Source organism: Pseudophryne corroboree, chromosome 6 (assembly GCF_028390025.1).
Source record: "Pseudophryne corroboree isolate aPseCor3 chromosome 6, aPseCor3.hap2, whole genome shotgun sequence".
NCBI classification, from domain to species: domain Eukaryota; kingdom Metazoa; phylum Chordata; class Amphibia; order Anura; family Myobatrachidae; genus Pseudophryne; species Pseudophryne corroboree.
In genome coordinates this window covers 191772008-191790425 of record NC_086449.1, presented here as the reverse complement: position 1 = coordinate 191790425, position 18418 = coordinate 191772008, and the positions used below count along the sequence as shown (strand labels likewise).

At 48.3% G+C, this 18418-nt stretch overlaps 1 protein-coding gene across 4 annotated transcripts in view; it reads right to left on the bottom strand.

Moving 5' to 3' along the window:
* Positions 1-18418, bottom strand: part of ANP32A (acidic nuclear phosphoprotein 32 family member A) — a 98811-nt gene that overhangs the window by 44300 nt on the left and 36093 nt on the right. The window lies entirely within an intron of this gene.

Below are 18418 nucleotides of genomic sequence, written 5' to 3'. Positions count from 1 at the left end.
GATCCCGGCGTCAGTATTGTGTCTATCGGTCTCCTGGCCGCGCCGCTCCCCCAACTACATCCCCATTATAAGGGACAGTATCATAATACTATAACAAGGAAACATCCCTCCTACACAGCACACTGTTTTTGAACAGTGATTTGTAAGAACATACTCTATGAATAGGTTTCTCCTCGCATTTCCACCACTGTAGAGAAATTCATGAGGCAGTGGACTATCAACCACGCTGCACAGAGTACTGACTAGTCCTTCAAGAAGAATCACTCCTATATGTAAATGATCCATGAGCATTTATAGGTATATTAGAGGAAGGCCTGTGCCAAGTGAATGATGAACCGAAGGATAGCATCACATTTTCCCCTACAGGAGTTTCTTGAGGAAAGATGCAGGTGCCAGTGTGGGGTGTGATGATGCATCACCATGTCCTATACCCCACCCATTTCACTAAAGAAAGGATGAGATGAGGGGGGTGGGGGGAACTCCACAAAACTCTGAATTAGGCAAGTATGCTTCACATACAATAACTACTACTGTCAGACTGCAACTTTAGCCTCTATATCATGTCCTAGTTAACCAAATGCGCTAGCATGCATAGCAACCATATGACTTGGAAACTGAGTGAGCATCCACTGGGATGGATAATAACCCAAGTTGTTAATATGCTCCAGAGACAGGAAATGCAGAGACCAGGGGTGGTCAGGTGCCAAAACAGTCAAAAATCAGAAGAAAACATTTAATCAGCCCATGCCAAAGCTGTCTGCGGCTATTCTTGTATCATGGATAGTGAAAATATTGCCGTGGAAATATATTCTTGATCCTTTATTGAGTAAAACTATATTTCTAGAACTATTCTGTAATCACCGTAAAGTCTGTAATACAGATCTATCTGTCTAATGCATAGTGGTGTAGAGTGGGCGGAGCAAGTGAAAGTTGACCAGCTGGTCAACTTTTGCACCAGTTATTAAAGGAGTAATAAGAGGACAAGGGAGTGTTCCTTGACAGAACTTGCTATGCCTGTACACATGCAGCGCCCCCTGACCTCTGCTCCTACACCAGCCCCCACCCGGTGGATCTTTAATTACACTTTACTTTTCTCAGTGCCTCTGGCTCTTCAGTGCTGTCAACACAGCACCTCCTGGTTCCACAGTAACTGGAGAGCACTGGTTAAAAGGCAACCACAAGGAGATTTGCTTACCATAGGTAAATCTCTTTCTGCGCGCTACACTGGAATCCACAGGGAATAACATTGGGGTGTAGAGTTGGATCTTGATCCGAGGCACCAACAGGCTAAAGCTTTGACTTTTCCTATGGTAAGTCTACCATAAATCTCCTTTTCTGCAGTGGGATACACTGGTATTCCACAGGGAATAACATCGGGGATGTCCTAAAGCAGTTCCTCATAGGAGGGGACGCACTATAGCGGGTACAAGAACCTGCGTCCGAAGGAAGCATCCTCGCAGGGGGAAGTATCAAATGCATAGAACCTGATGAACGTGTTTACTGAGGACCACATAGCCGCCTTGCACACTTGTTCTGGGGACACGCCACGGCGGGCCACCCAAGAAGGTCCAACAGACGGAGTAGAATGGGCCTTAATAGCAGCAGGAGCTGGGAGCCCAGCCTGCGCATACGCTTGTGCAATCACCATTCTAATCCATCTGGCCAAAGTTTGCTTATTCGCAGGCCAGCCACGTTTGTGAAAACCAAAAAGGACAAAAAGAGAATCTGACCTCCGGATGGAGGCAGTCCTCTCCACATATATACGGAGAGCCCGTACCACATCCAAAGACCGCTCTTTGGAAGACAAACCAGGAGAGATAAAGGCCGGAACCACAATCTCTTGATTAAGGTGGAAAGATGACACCACCTTAGTTAGATAACCAGGGCGAGTTCTAAGAACTGTACAATCACGGTGAAAAATCAGAAAGGGTGGACGACAGGACAAGTCCAACACCCTCCTAGCAGAGGCAATAGCCAACAGAAAAATAACCTTAAGCGTAAGGCATTTAAGGTCCACAGAGTCAAGAGGTTCAAATGGAGACTCTTGTAGGGCATTCAGAACAACAGACAGATCCCATGGAACCACAGGAGGGACATAGGGAGGCTGAATCCGTAAAACACCCTAAATGAAAGTATGAATGTCAGGAAAAGACGCAATTTTTCTCTGAAACCACACCGACAAGGCAGATACATGAACATTAAGGGAGGCCAAACGAAAGCCTAAGTCCAGGCCTTGTTGAAGAAAAGCCAAAAGTCTGGCAGTGCTGAACTTGTATGCATAAGTCTTAGCAGCACACAAGGTGAAGTAAGAATTTCAGACCCTATAATAAATCCGAGCCGAACCCGGTTTACAGGCCTTTAACATAGTTCGAACGACCGCCTCAGAGAATCCCTTAGCCCTCAGGAGTGAAGCTTCAAGAGCAATGCCGTCAAAGCCAGTGGTGCCAGGTCCTGGTAGACACAAGGGCCCTGAACGAGGAGGTCTGGGCGTTGAGGAAATAGAAGAGGACGCTCTATCGAGAGACCCTGCAGGTCTGAGAACCAATGCCGTCTGGGCCAGGCTGGAGCGACTAGAAGTAGTATTCCTCCTTCTTGCTTGAACTTCCGTATCACCCTGGGCAGAAGAGACACTGGAGGGAACACGTATGGCAGCCGAAAGTTCCATGGAATTGCCAGTGCGTCCATGAACGCTGCTTGAAGATCCCTTGATCTTGCTCCAAAGACCGGAAACTTGTGATTGTGCCGAGACGTCATCAGGTCTACATCTGGTAAGTCCCACTTGTCCACTAGGAGTTGAAAGACTTCTGGATGAAGACTCCACTCTCCGGCGTGTACGTCCTGACGACTGAGGAAGTCCGCTTCCCAGTTGAGGACACCCGGAATGAACACTGCCGATATGGCCGGTAGATGGCGTTCCACCCATTGGAGGATTTTTGACACTTCCATCATTGCCATGCGGCTTCGAGTGCCGCCTTGATGATTTATGTACGTCACCATGGTGGCGTTGTCTGACTGTACTTGAACAGGCCTGTTCTGTACCAGAGGCAGGGCAAGTTTCAGTGCATTGAACACTGCCTGCAATTCCAGAATATTTATCGGGAGGAGAGATTCCTCCCTGGTCCACCGACCTTGAAGAGAGTGTTGCTCCAACACCATGCCCCAACCCCGCAGACTGGCATCCATCGTTAGGAGGACCCAGTTGGAGATCCAGAAGGGATGACCCTTGCCCAATTGTTGGTCGTGTAGCCACCAGCTCAGCGACAGACGGTCCGGAGTCAAGGAGATCATTTGAGACCTGATCCGGTGAGGCAGCCCGTCCCACTTGGAAAGGATTAACCTCTGTAGAGGGCGGGAATGAAATTGAGCGTACTCTACCATGTCGAAAGCCGACACCATGAGGCCTAGTACTTGCATCGCCGAGTGTATCGACACTCTTGGACGAGAGAGGAAGCATCTGATTCTGTCCTGAAGTTTCAGGACTTTCTCTGGAGATAAGAACAAATGTTGGTTGTGTGTGTGTCCAGTAACGCAAGGATTTCTTCCAGTTGATGAGCCCCCCGAGATGAAGCTCCAGGGCGGGAACACCTGCTGTAGATGGCGCCTGGAGCTGGGGGAGGGGCTACAGGTCAGCGCCTTATCCCCTCTGCTGGACTTCACCACCACGTACTATGGAGCCTATGTTAAACTGATTTTAGTAAATCCGACCTGTGCTCCCTGCCCTGGTGGATATAGTGGGGTCCCTGCATGGCCACAGTGTCCACGCCAGCAGCGCGGTCCGTCTCCTGGGACCGTGACTGGATCGCGATTTCGGCGGGTCCGAGCTAGGGAACTCTCTTACCTCCTCCCTGAAGTGCGGCCACGCGATCCAGGAGAGCAGCAGCGGTGATGTGTGCCTTAAGGGAACCGGAGAGCCTCCGCTGCAAGTACCCGGCAACCAGGGCGTGGCAGTATGCAGCGCCGCTGAGGGAGGTAATGGAGCCGCAGCACAGAATGTCAGACTGACATGCCTGTGCTGCAGCCCTTGGAGTCTACTTTCTTCTTTAAAAAGCTCTTTTCAGGGCTGCCTAGCGCAGCCCCACCTATTAGCTGCACTGCAGGCACCAACTTACAAACTGAGCTCCAGTGCCTGGAGGAGGGGCTATAGAGGAGACGGTGCAGTGCATCCTGGGAACAGTCAAAGCTTTAGCCTGTTGGTGCCTCGGATCAAGATCCAACTCTACACTCCGATGTTATTCCCTGTGGAATACCAGTGTACCCCGCTGCAGAAAATAGGATTTTGGTACCTACCAGGTAAATCCTTTTCTTTGAATCCATAGGGGGCACTGGAGTACTCTTGGGATATGGACGGCTTCCACCGGAAGAAGGCACTGAATAAATTAATTTTTGAGACTACTCCTCCCCTCCATATCCTGCAGCACTTCAGTGTTTTTTACTGAGCCGAACAGGATCGATAGAGAGATTGACAAAAGGAGAATTACATATAGTCTCACAGACAACAATAAAGTTGACACAACGTAACAGACAACTAAACAGTTGACACCATAACTGATTAACCCTTGTTAAATTTAAACCAGTCGTGAAAGTGTGTTACCATAAGAACCACTGGACTCCTAAAACAGGTAAACTGCTCTGGGTGGGCGTCCAGTGCCCCCTATGGATTCAAAGAAAAGGATTTACCTGGTAGGTACCAAAATCCTATTTTCTTTTTCATCCACTAGGGGTCACTGGAGTACTCTTGGGATGTACCAAAGTCTCCTCCGTGGCGGGAGAGCTGTTTGGCACCTGTAACACTAAACGGCCAAAGCTAGATGCTGCTGCCGCGAACGTATCAAACTTGTAAAAGCGCACAAACGTGTGCACTGACGACCAAGTAGCCGCACGGCAAAGCTGTGTCGTAGAAGCCCCACGACTCGCTGCCCATGACGTCCCCACAGAACGTGTGGAATGAGCTGTTACTGAAGTAGGTGGCTGTAACTTAGCATAAAGGTAAGCCTGACGTATAGTCAGTTTGATCCATCTGGATAAGGTCTGCTTAGAGGCTGGCCAACCCCTCTTAGCTGCGTCATAGAGAACAAACAACGTATCTGTCTTACGCACAGTAGACGTTCGGGAAACATAGATACGCAATGCGCGAACCACATCCAACGTTCCAGAGTCTCCTGTTAACACAGGAACTACTATTGGTTGATTGATGTGAAAAGACGACACTACCTTTGGTAGAAAAGCGGGATTCGTCCGAAGTTCCGCTCTGTCATCATGAAAAATTAAATACGGTGACTTGCATGACAAGGCACCCAAATCTGAAACACGCTTAGCCGAAGCTAAGGCTAAAAGAAAAATCGTTTTCCAAGTGAGAAATTTAATATCCACTTGTTGTAAGGGTTCAAAGTAATCGGACTGTAAGAAATCTAAAACCAGATTCAAGTCCCATGGTGCTGTAGGTGGAATGAAAGGAGGCTGTATCCTCTTTACACCCTGTAGAAACGTATGTATTGACTGTAACGAGGCCAATTTCCTTTGAAAATAAATTGACAACGCAGATACCTGCACCTTTAATGTGGAAAGACGTAGTCCTCCATCTAACCCCATTTGTAAAAATAACAAAAGACGGGATAATTTAAAAGACGATGTCGGAAATTTCCGAGCTTCACACCAACCTATATAAGTACGCCAAATTCTATAATAATGAGCTGCCGTAACCGGCTTCCTAGCTCGTACCATGGTTGGTATAACAGACTCAGGAATGCCCTCTTTCCTTAAGATGGCCTTTTCAACAGCCACCCCGTCAAACGCAGCCGCGCTAAATCGGGGTAAAGGAACGGACCCTGTTGTAACAGGTCCGGACGTAGTGGGAGTGGCCACGGATCGTCTGCGAGTAACCCGAGGAGATCCGAGAACCAAGCCCTCCGAGGCCAATGAGGCGCTATTAGAATGACTGTGACGAACCCTCTCTTGATCCGTTTTAGCACCAACGGGAGCAGCGGAAACGGTGGAAACAGATACACAAGGCTGTATGGCCACGTGGCTGTGAGAGCATCCACCGCCACTGCCCCTGGATCTCTTGTTCTGGACACATATCTTGACACCTGATGATTGTGGCGGGATGCCATTAGATCCACCTGAGGGTAACCCCACTTCTGGATCAACATCTGAAATACTTCTGGATTCAATGCCCACTCTCCTGGATGAAAATCCCGACGACTGAGAAAATCTGCCTCCCAGTTGTCCACTCCAGGAATGAACACTGCCGATAATATCACCTGGTGATATTCGGCCCATCTGAGGATCCGAGCTACTTCCCGCATAGCCATGCGGCTTCTCGTTCCTCCTTGTTTGTTTATATATGCGACTGCCGTCGCGTTGTCTGACTGCACCTGAACAGTCTGAAAACGAAACATGTACACCGCTTGTCTTAGAGCATTGTAAATCGCCCTGAGTTCCAGAACATTTATGGATAGCGATCTTTCGTGATCCGCCCAGAGGCCCTGGAGCCGATAACTCTGAACTACAGCTCCCCAACCTCTGAGACTTGCGTCTGTTGTCAGAATTATCCAATTCGCGACGCCGAATCGTCTCCCTGCAGATAGATTGTGTATTTTTAACCACCAGAGAAGAGACACCCTGACTTGTGGTGACAACCTCACCCTGTGGTGCAGCTGCAGATGTGATCCCGACCACTGTGCTAACACCTCCAGTTGAAACGGACGTGAGTGAAATCTTCCGAACTGAAGTGCTTCGAAAGCCGCCACCATTGTGCCTAGAAGGCGAATGCACAAATGTACTGAGACTGTGCGTGGCTTGAGCACTAATTGCACCAGATGACGAATGCCCTGTACTTTCTGTTGTGGCAGGTAAACCCTTTGTTTTACTGTATCGAGAATCATCCCTAGGAATTGAAGTCGTTGACACGGAATTAGATGTGATTTCTTTAAACTGACTATCCAACCGTGCTGAACTAGTACATTGTACGTTAGTAAGGCATGTTGGAGAAGCAATTGTTGAGACGGAGCCTTTATGAGTAGATCGTCTAAATACGGAACAATTATTACCCCTAGGGACCTGAGATGAGCTGTCATCACGGACATTACCTTGGTGAATACCCGAGGCGCTGATGAGAGGCCAAACGGTAGAGCCTGAAATTGGTAATGGTCTCGTCTTATCGCAAACCTTAAGAAACTCTGGTGAGGTGGCCAAATCGGAATGTGCAAATACGCATCCTTGAGATCTAGTGCAATCATGAATTCCTGTGGCTCTAACCCTGCAATTACTGACCTGAGAGATTCCATCTTGAATCTGTGGTAAGTGACGTAATGATTGAGACCTTTTAGGTTCAATATTGGCCTGACTGAGCCATCTGGTTTTGGTACCAGAAACAGACTGGAATAATAACCCTGCCCCTGTTCCTGCACAGGGACCGGAATTATCACTGCAGCATTCAGCAGAGACTGAATGGCAACCTGCAGAACTGCTTTCTTGTCGTCCGACACAGGCAGTCCTGTCGTGAAAAATCTTCCTGTCGGAAGATAATCGAACTCTATTTTGTAACCCTCTAATACTAAATTGCGGATCCACCCATCTGTGGACGTCTGCAGCCACGCCCCCTGAAAGCTCTGAAGGCGTGCTCCCACAATTGGAGATCCGAGATGGGCTGGGAGCCCGTCATGCCACTGGTTTGTTAGTGGTCTTGGTGTCTTGACGACGTGCATTGGATTGTCGGGCACTACGTCCCCGACCTCTTCTGCCCGGCGTGACTGCTCCTCCCTGCCCACGAAAGGGCTGAGTTCTAAAGGATTTGAACGCCGGACCAGAATATTTCCGTTTAGGTATAGTTGTAGGCGATGGAAGAAAAACAGACTTCCCTCCAGTAGCCTCAGAAATCCATTTGTCCAATTCAGGACCAAAAAGTTTCTCGCCATCATAAGGCAATGCCTCTATACCTTTTTTAACCTCCGTCTCCGCCTGCCACGAACGCAGCCAAAGTGCTCGTCGTACTGTGACTAGCGATGAGGACAGGCGAGAAGTAAGCTGACAGACGTCAGTAGAAGCTGTACATAGATATTCAGCAGCTTCCCAGATTTGATCCGCGAGAAGTATAAGATGATCATCTTGCAGAGCCGACTTGAGCTCTTTTATCCATACCATTAAAGCTTTAGTAACCCAAATGCCAACCAACCCAGGTCTTAACAGCACTCCAGTTGCTGTGTACATGGACCTTAGCATAGCCTCTATTTTACGATCTGCAGGGTCTTTAAGCGTAGTAGCAGTTGGGACTGGTATGGTTAACTTCCTCGTAAGTTTAGATACGGATGAATCCACCAAAGGTGGGTTCTCCCATGTAGCTGTCATGGCCTCTGGAAACGGGTAACTCGATTTAAATCTACGAGGAATAGAAAACCGTTTGTCCGGATTTTTCCGTGACTCCAGTAACATTTTATTAAGAGATTCCGAGATAGGGAAACACATCGGAGATCTCTGTCGTTTAGTAAAGACTACCTCATCATTCGTCAGTGGCTCCTCAGTTTCCGTAAACTCCAGCGACTGACGAACTGCTCTGATGAGATTGTCAATACCTGGGCTGTCAAAGTCGTCACCTTCTGACTGTTGTTCTATTTCGCCCTCCTCGTACTCCTGTTCAGTGAGGTCTAGTATCCCAGAGACAGGAAAATTAGTAGGAAAAGGAAACTTATCTTTTCCACTCAAGGTGGACTTATGACCAGTTTGAGACTCCCCAGGTAACTCAAATGGTCTCATCTTAAACTCAGATCTTGCCGCCTCTCTTTCTTCACGAGAGGCGGCCAGTTCTGATTGTAAACCAACTAATACATCTGCAAGTAAAGCCCATGGCGGGTCCTGAGATGCCTTTACTTCTGGAATGGAAATCGTATTTATGGCTGTATTAACAACACATGCTGTACATGTGGTGGATCCATCAGGCAACACACTCTTACAGACATGACATGACAAATGTTTCTTAGATTTTGCTGGTGTCTTACTCATTATGAAGACAGACAATACAAACTCCACACAGACAGACTGCACGACTCAGTAATAACACCAAAGTTCCTGGTATATATCTAGGCAAGTGCAGTGCCTGCCAGAAATACGAAAACTGACCCCAAAATTCCTCTAGTACCACTCTTAGCCGAGATGTAAAAATAGGAAACCTGGAACAGACAGGAGAACATTTAAACATATTAAGCATTTCTTGCACTGCCAAATACTGTTAAAGTCTCCCCCCCCCCCACTCCCACGACCTCCGTGTACAGCACCGGGTCTGGGCCTGTGGAAGTTTTGCAAAGGGCCGTGTGAGCGGCCTGACTGTAGACCCCGGACAACGGAACTCCTCGGCTGCTGCGGGCGGATGGCGGAAGCAGAGAGCGTGCTGCATGGAGCCGTGGAGCGGCCCATGCACACGTGCTCCCGCCCGCCACACACAGCATAACGGCGTGTCTGTGTAGCCAAGCAGCGCTGCTGCTGCGCAGGGAGCAGCGGTCTTTTAGGATGCTGGGAACCGGAGAGTGAGAGCGCGCCGCATGGACCGTGAAGCGGCCCATGTACACGCGCTCCGGGCAGCGGTGAGTACCCAACAATCCCCAACAGTGGAGCGGCAGCAAGCGCTGACCGCCCCAACCCAACATACCTGGACCGTGACAAAAGTCTATGACGGGGCCTTCATCCAAGCTCCGTCCAGCTTTCCTGCAGGCAGCCTGCAAGTGGAGTGAGGGAGCTCTTTACAGAGAGGTCCGACACTCACGGCTACTCAGCCGCTTCCACTGTCCCTGACCCACGCCTGTTAGAAGGGGGGAAAGGACGTGGAAATTGAAGAAAAAAAAAAACTTAGAAAAAAATTCCAATACTTTGTGGATGAGCTCCACTATGCCTTCTAACTGTGTCGAGCACAGAAAAAACACTGAAGTGCTGCAGGATATGGAGGGGAGGAGTAGTCTCAAAAATTAATTTATTCAGTGCCTTCTTCCGGTGGAAGCCGTCCATATCCCAAGAGTACTCCAGTGACCCCTAGTGGATGAAAAAGAAATAATATTAAAGTGGAATTTCTTCATTATTCATGGTACCTAAAACCATCCTAAGACATGGGCTGTTGGTCATGCGCTGTGTGCACGCCCCCAGACTAAAACTCTGGTGGAGGACCATGCCCTTTCATGGGCTCCTACCATTGCATTTAGCGTATAAGTTCCTTCATGCTCAAGTCCGACGTATTTTTGAACTTCAGCGTGCATCCTCCCCAGGCACAATTCAGTACTGTAGCATGTTCCTGGCACCAAGGCTACACGCCATGTCTCAGCTTCCTCTAACAGACCTGTGGATATATTTGCTACAACTTCTATAGGTAAAGTGGAGGCGTTTCCCATAGCAACCAATAAGAATCTAGATATCATTTAAAACCGACCCAAATGATACCGATCAGAATTTGGAACTTGCTGAATTTCTCAGGTTCCCCATCGTAACACCGATCTGTGTTTCTTATAGACGAATGGACGATCAAATAGGCGCCAGGGAATCGGGGCACTGATGTATGGCCTGCATAAGTCATATAGCTTTCACTATTAATGTAGCAAAGATTAGAATTACTGTATGTTCACAGGACATGAAGTTTAGTATACAAAACCTTTTTTTTATTATTACAATTTTTTATTGCTATAAAGAGCCACATTTCTAACAAGGACAGGTATTATATTAATACTTTGACCATATAACCTTACAGTACAGCTGTCTTAAGGTAAAACTGTGATTTTTATAGGGAAGTAGTCAAAATGTCGACATTTACAATATTATTACAATATTGACATTCTTTGGGGAGGGGGGATTCAATTGTTTTTGGGACACCCTGTGTCCGACAGTACATTTCAATTAGTGCTTTGTTCAGGAACGAATACCATTCCCACTATGGGGTCTATTCAATTAGTGTCGGAATGTCCGACAAGTCCGAAAAACTGCACTTTTCGACTTTTTTAGGTCGAATCTGGATTCGACCTATTCTAGTGCTTTTCGCACATTCTCCCTCTCGCATCCAACAGTTTACATAGGTTTAGCCGCTTTATACAGCTACACCCGGTCTATGGGGAATGATCATCCCAAAAATGGAATAGGCGTCCAGCGCCGGAACAACAATTGCATATCGCCTGTCTAAAGTATAGGGTGATGTGGCGCAATGGGGTGCTCTAAAACAATTGAATTGCCCCCATAATGTGGACATTACAATCTCAACAGTTATGTCAACACTGAACACGTTGGCATGCACAGAATGTCTATAGGTTCACATTGTCAACATGTTAAATACCAACATTGCACGAACTAGCAGTGGAGGGTTAGGCTGCGGGAGGGGAGGTGAAGGTAGGCTATGAGATGGGAGGTTAGGGTCAGGCACTAGGAGCAGGGTTATATATAGTCACCACCAGAAGTGCTGCAAATTCTTATCAGCTGACCGCCGAACTCAGCAGATAACACTGAGCCACCAGTCTAGGTAAGTCACCGCTAGACCAGCTGTGACGTTTTGTCGACATTCTAATTATGTCAACATATCATCGGTGTCGACATGATGAATGTCGACATTGTCAATGTCAACATTATGACCAAGTCAACATTCTCACGTTGACAAAATATATCATACCCTTTTAAGCGAGTCACTGACTTTGCATACAGCATGATCTGTCCTACTGTGCTCTATACCAAGCACAGAACACATAAAACACTTTGTTTGCACTTACTGTACACAGTACACAAACCTGAAAACAAATAAGTATCTTAAAAATGATAGTGGCTCCTAAAATATTACACTGAAGTAAAACTCAGTGAGAAATAAATGTGCTTCTTTTGTTATGTTTTTATACAGCAATTAAATTTGCGCACCGGCAACAGGCTCACTTCAGCTGCTGCCAGACAATGCTGTGATCTTTAGTTTACATCTCAGATCTGTACATTTGGCATTAGTGGAAATAAGCTGTGTGCAGCACCTCACCGATAGCATGATGGGCAGCATCCCCAATTGTACACACAGCAAGCCAAGCGCTGTGGCCATTTCTGCCTCATTCTCCTGTCACCAATCTGTATCAAATCACTGATTTGGTTTGACAAGTGGAAGCCACAATGCATAACTGCTGAAGCTTCCACTACAATAGACAGAAGCCTTGCAATTTACTTGGCGAAGTATACTACAGTAGAAGGTCATTGCTATCCCTGCTAATGAGGCCACCATTACACACACAAATAAAAACCAAAAACAAAATAAAGTAGGGAGGAGAAAGGCACAGGGCTGTGGAGGGTGGATAATGAAATGTATAGTGTGGTACAGTGAAGAGTGCACTATGGTAGTACATACTGTGCATTGCAGCCAGATGCAGGAGTATGGAATTTACATAGAAACTGATGGCAGATCAGAACAACTTTGCCCATCTAGTCCGCCCCTATTTTATCTTATAGGTATTATCAACCCTTTTTGATCCTTAGTTCTTTGCAAGGATATTCATATGCCATGTTTAAATTGCTCTACTGTCTTAGCGATGAAGCTGTTGCTCTAGGCACAGGGCTATGGGGGTGATTCCAAGTTGATCGTAGCCCTGCAAAATGCGGGGGGACGCCCAGCACAGGGCTATCCCCCCCCCCCCCCCCCCGCAGAATTGCAAAAGCATTGCACAGGAGCGATGTTTTTGAACTTTAGGAGTAGCTCCCAGCCAGCGCAGCTTTAGCGCGACCACCTCTGCCTGTCAATCAGGCAGAGGCGATCGTAGCGCAGCAGTGGCCTTCGGCGCATGCAGCGTGCGATCGGGTCAGAATGACCCCCTATATGTGGGGAGGGAACATTGGTGGACATGAGGTTTCTATGCTGGTCACAGGGTTCTGTATAACTGGATTTTTGGCCCATGTGATGGACATGAGGCTGTTATAATAGGCAACGAGCTAAATCTGCCTGCTATGCACAATATCACCTTTACTGCTGTACACTATTCACTGTACATCCTTCTTCAGAATCCTGTTTGCTAGGGGTTCTATTCATTAAGCACTAATAAGCCTAGTTTCCAGCAAAAACCTGCCAAAAAAGGGCAAAACATTTTCCACATTGTTCTATTTAACAAAGAAAATAGGAATTTAATACTTATCGGTAATTCCTTTTCTCGTAGTCCGTAGTAGATACTGGGTTGACATTATATGGGGTATAGATCGGGTCCATTGGAGCCTGGCACTTTAAGAAATCATTAGTAACCCGGGATTGAAAAAATGGCCCAGGATTGGCTTGCCTAGACGTGACCACCTTATGGGCCTGGACCATAGTGGAAATAACCTTGGATGGGAGACCTTTTCTAGTTAAGCTCTCAAACGTAGCCGCAGTAAGTCTGGATAGACGAACGGTCCTTGTTGAAGAAGGTCCTTGAGAGGCCAGGGTTCCTCTAGAGACATAGGCCCTCATTCCGAGTTGTTTGCTCGCTAGCTGCTTTTAGCAGCATTGCACACGCTAAGCCGCCGCCCTCTGGGAGTGTATCTTAGCATAGCAGAATTGCAAACGAAAGATTAGCAGAATTGCGAATAGAAATTTCTTAGCAGTTTCTGAGTAGCTCGAGACTTACTCAGCCATTGCGATCAGTTCAGTCAGTTTCGTTCCTGGTTTGACGTCACAAACACACCCAGCGTTCGCCCAGACACTCCCCCGTTTCTTCAGACACTCCCGCGTTTTCCCCAGAAACGCCAGCTTTTTTTCGCACACGCCCAGAAAACGGCAAGTTTCCGCCCAGAAACACCCACTTCCTGTCAATCACAGTACGATCACCAGAACGATGAAAAAACCTTGTTATGCCGTGAGTAAAATACCTAACTTTTGTGTAAAATAACTAAGCGCATGCGCTCTGCGAACCTTGCGCATACGCAGTAAGCGACTAATCACAATATAGCGAAAATCGGCAACGAGCGAACAACTCGGAATGACCCCCTTAGTCAGGAGTACCAGGCCCGGCAAGGCCAATCTGGGGCAATTAGAATTGCCTGAACTCTTTCCCTTTTGAGTCTTTTTAGAACTCTTGGAATGAGAGGGATTGGAGGAAACAGGAATACAAACTGGTAATTCCATGGCGCCGTCAGAGCATCTACTGCTGCAGCCTGTGGATCCCATGTTCTGGAACATTAACGACGGAGATTCTTGTTGAGACGAGAAGCCATCAGGTCCATCTGTGGACAGCCCCACCGGTGAACTAGTTGTTGGAATACCTGAGGATGAAGGCCCCATTACCCCAGATGGAGGTCGTGCCTGCTGAGGTAGTCCGCTTCCCAGTTGTCCACTCATGGAATGAATATGGCTGAGATGGCGTTTGCGTTGGCTTCCACCCAGAGGAGTATCCTTGACACCTCTCGTATTGCGGCCATGTTTTTTGTTCCTCCCTGTCGGTTGATGTAGGCCACCGCTGTGACGTTGTCCGACTGCACCTGGATGGCTTGATTCCAAAGGAGATAGGAGGCCTGCAGAAGAGCATTGTAAATTGCCCTGAGTTCCAGGACATTTATGGGATGGGCAGATTCCTGACTCGACCACTTCCCCTGGAACTGGGCCCCCTGGGTCACAGCACCCCAACCCGAGACTGGCATCCGTTGTCAGTAGGGTCCAGGACTGGGTGCTAAAAGACCAACCCTCCACAAGGTGAGAGACTTGTAGCCACCACAACAGGGAGATCCGTGCTTTTGGCGAGAGTTATACTCTGGTGCATGTGCAGGTGAGAACCTGACCACTTGTCCAGCAGATCTAGCTGGAACGGACGCACATAAAACCTGCCGTACTGTACTGCCTTGTAGGAGGCTACCATCTTGCCCAGCAATCGAATGCAAGGATTAATCAAGATTTTGCGGGGTCTGAGCACCGAGCGGATTATAGCCTGGATAGTCAAGGCCTTGTCCATCGGAAGGAATACCTTCAGAGACCGTGTCCAGGATCATTCCCGGGAACTGAATTCTGAGATGGTTCCAGGTGAGACTTCTGGAAATTTAGGATCCATCTGTGATCCGTAAAGAGGCGAGTTGTCAAGTCGATGCTTGTGTAGCAATTGTTCCCTGGACACCGCCTTTATCAGGAGATTATCCAAGTACGGGACTATGTTGACACCCACCTTGCGCAATTGCAGCATTATCTCCGCCATGACTTTTGTGAATACCCTTGGAGCTGTGGAGAGACCAAAGGGTAAGGCCTGGAACTGGAAGTGTTGATCCAGTATAGCGAACCGAAGGTAAGCCTGATGAGGCGGCCATATTGGGATATGAAGGTATGCATCCTTGATATCCAGAGATACCAGGAACTACCCCTCCTCCAGACCGGAGATCACTGCCGGACTCCATCTTTAATTTGAACACATGACGATACGGGTTCAGGGATTTGAGGTTCAAGATCGGCCGTGACGAGCCGTCTGGCTTCGGAACCACAGAGACTTGAGTAAAATCCCTTTGTGTGCAGCGGAGGAGGTACTGGAACAATAACTCCTGTGGAAAGCAGTTTTTGCATTGCTTTTTGCAAGGGAACTCTTGCTATAGGTGAAGCTGGTAAGGCCGAATTTAAGAATCTGATAGGAGGTAGTTCCTGAAATTCCAGCCGGTATCCTTGAGATATGAGCTCCCTCACCCAAGGATTCTGGCAGGACTTTGCCCACACCTACCTGGAAGTCGCCTTGCTGCTGAGGCCAACCGTCACACGGAAGGCTTTGTGGATGAGGATCCGGAGGCCTGGTCCAGAGTTCCAGCAGCTACCTGTTTCCGGGACTTACCACGAGTTACTTTAGCAGCATTGGATGCACCTCTGGCTCTGCCTCTGAATTTTGCCACATGAAAGGACTGCAGAGAGAGCCCAGGGTAGGGACGTCTAGCAGGAGGTGCAGCAGACGGCAGATAGGTCGACTTACCTGCCGTCACCTGAGATATCCACTTGTTTAGTTCTTCTCCAAACAAGGCATCCCCTGTAAAAGGAAGGTTCTCAACACCTGTTTTGGAATCAGCATCTGCTGACCATTGTCGCAGCCGAGCTGAGACCGCCATAGCCATGGTACGGCCATTAATGAGACATAACTCCTTAACTGCCTCACTCATAAAGTTTGCAGGATCTTGGATATGCTGCAGTAGTGTAATGATCTCATCCTGAGGTAGGGAGTCAATCCCATTTATTATATTATCGGACAATTTAACAATGGCTCTAAATATCCACCCATAAGCAGGAGTGGGGCGTTGAGCTACGCCTGCTGCCGGTAGTCTCAATTTTGCGATCAGTTGGGTCTTTGAGGGAGACAGTCCCAGGTACAGGCAGTACGATCTAATGTGACAGCCTGGACACTGAAGTACCCACGGACGGTGGGTACTTTCCTATCCTCAGGAGGAAAGGGAAAGGAATTTAGTAACTTCTTAGGAGTAATACATTTCTTGTCAGGATTTGCCCACGCCTCTTTGGAAAGGGAGTATAATTCCTTTGAGATAGGGAAGGTGACAGAGGTCTTGGGTTTTACATTAAAAAACAATTCCTCTTTTAGTTCTGTCTCCTTATCCTGTAAGTTGAGGACTTCCCTAATAGCATAAATCGGGGCCTCAACACCCGGTGACAGAGCATTGTCAAATTCCACTTCCAGATCTCCCTCATCTAACTCCTGTGAGAGTGTGCATTTAAGAGAGACCACCAGAGGGGGCTGAGTAGCCTGTCTGTGGTCAGCAGTCTTAACCAAGAAATCATCTACAGACTGTTTCAGGGTCTTGCTTAGCAACAGCTAACTCTGACTTTACAGTATATTACAAATCATAGTTTTAAATGATTCTAACCATTCAGGTTCCTGCAAGCCACTACCTTGTGAAGGCAGAGAACACTGGGTAGATAGTAGAGACCCTTGTGAAGAGGGTGTAAACTTGGGTGTTGCAAGAGGGACACACAGATTTTCCCCCAGACATGTTTACAGCAGAGAACACAGAATTATAACACAGGGGGTTATTCCGAGTTGATCGTAGCTTTGCTAAATTTAGCACAGCTACGATCATGTTCCCAGACATGCGGGGGGACACCCCACATTTCTGTCCGACCCCCCCCCCCCCCCCCCCCCGCACAAGTACAAAAGCATCACACAGCGTCGCTGCTTTTGTACTTGCTGAGTAACTCCCGGCCAGCGAAGCTCCTGCGGCTGGCCGGGAGTTGCTCGTCGCTGCCCCGGTCGCAGCGGCTGCATGTGAAGTCATGCAGCCGCTGTGGCCCGCCCCCCGCATGGTCCTCACGCCCCCATAACGGCGGCCAAACGCCACCGTTCCGCCCCCTCCCACCTAGCGACCGCCACTGCCTGTCAATCAGGCAGAGGCGATCGCAAGGGAACAACAGCCTTCGGCCGTCCAGCATGAGCCGGCGCACTGCGGCGCCGGTGCATGTGCAGATCTGACCCAATCGCTGCGATAAACTGCAGCGAGCGAACGGATCGGCTGGGTATATATATGTATGTGATTAGCATACCGCTGAATATATGCTCCCTGTCACTGACCTGGGTTTGGAGTGTTGAGAACTCGGGGGGTCTTCCGATGATCGGGAAGAGGGACCACAGCTGAGCCGGAGTAGAGATGGCCGGATATAGGTTTTCCTCACGCAGAACTTAGCAGCCACCAAAGCTCGTGGTTGATGCTAGAGATTCTCAGAATGGACGGAACTTGAGAGCAATGCTGAGGAACACTGAATGATGAGAAGCTTGCAAGCGATGCTGAAGAGCACTGAGTGATGGGAGGCATGTGAGCGATGCTGAAGCACACTGAATGGTGTGAGGTTTGTGAGCGATGCTGAAGCACACTGAATGGTGTGAGGCTTGTGAGCAATGCTGAAGCACACTGAATGGTGAGAGGCTGGTGAGCGATGCTGAAGTACACTGAATGGTGTGAGGCTTGTGAGTGATGCTGAAGCACACTGAATGGTGTGAGGCGTGTGAGCGATGCTGAAGCACACTGGGTTTGTGAGCGATGCTGAAGTACACTGAATGGTGTGAGGCTGGTGAGCGATGCTGAAGCACACTGAATGGTGAGGCTTGTGAGCGATGAAGAAGCACACTGAATGGTGTGAGGCTGGTGAGCGATGCTGAAGCACACTGAATGGTGTGAGGCTGGTGAGCGATGCTGTAGCACACTGAATGGTGTGAGGCTTGAGAGCGATGCTGAAGCACACTGACCGCTGGGAGCACACGGAATGGTGGGTAGAGAGATATGCTGGAAACACTGGAGACTTGTACCATAGAAAAGTACACTGGACGCTGGGAGCACACAGAATGGTGTGTAAAGAAATATGCTGGAAACACTGGAGACTTGTACCATAGGAAAGCACACTGGGCGCTGGGAGCACACAGAATGGTGTGTAGAGAACTATGCTGGAAACACTGGAGACTTGTACAGCAGTAGAGCACAGCAACAGGAGCACTGGAGATCACTT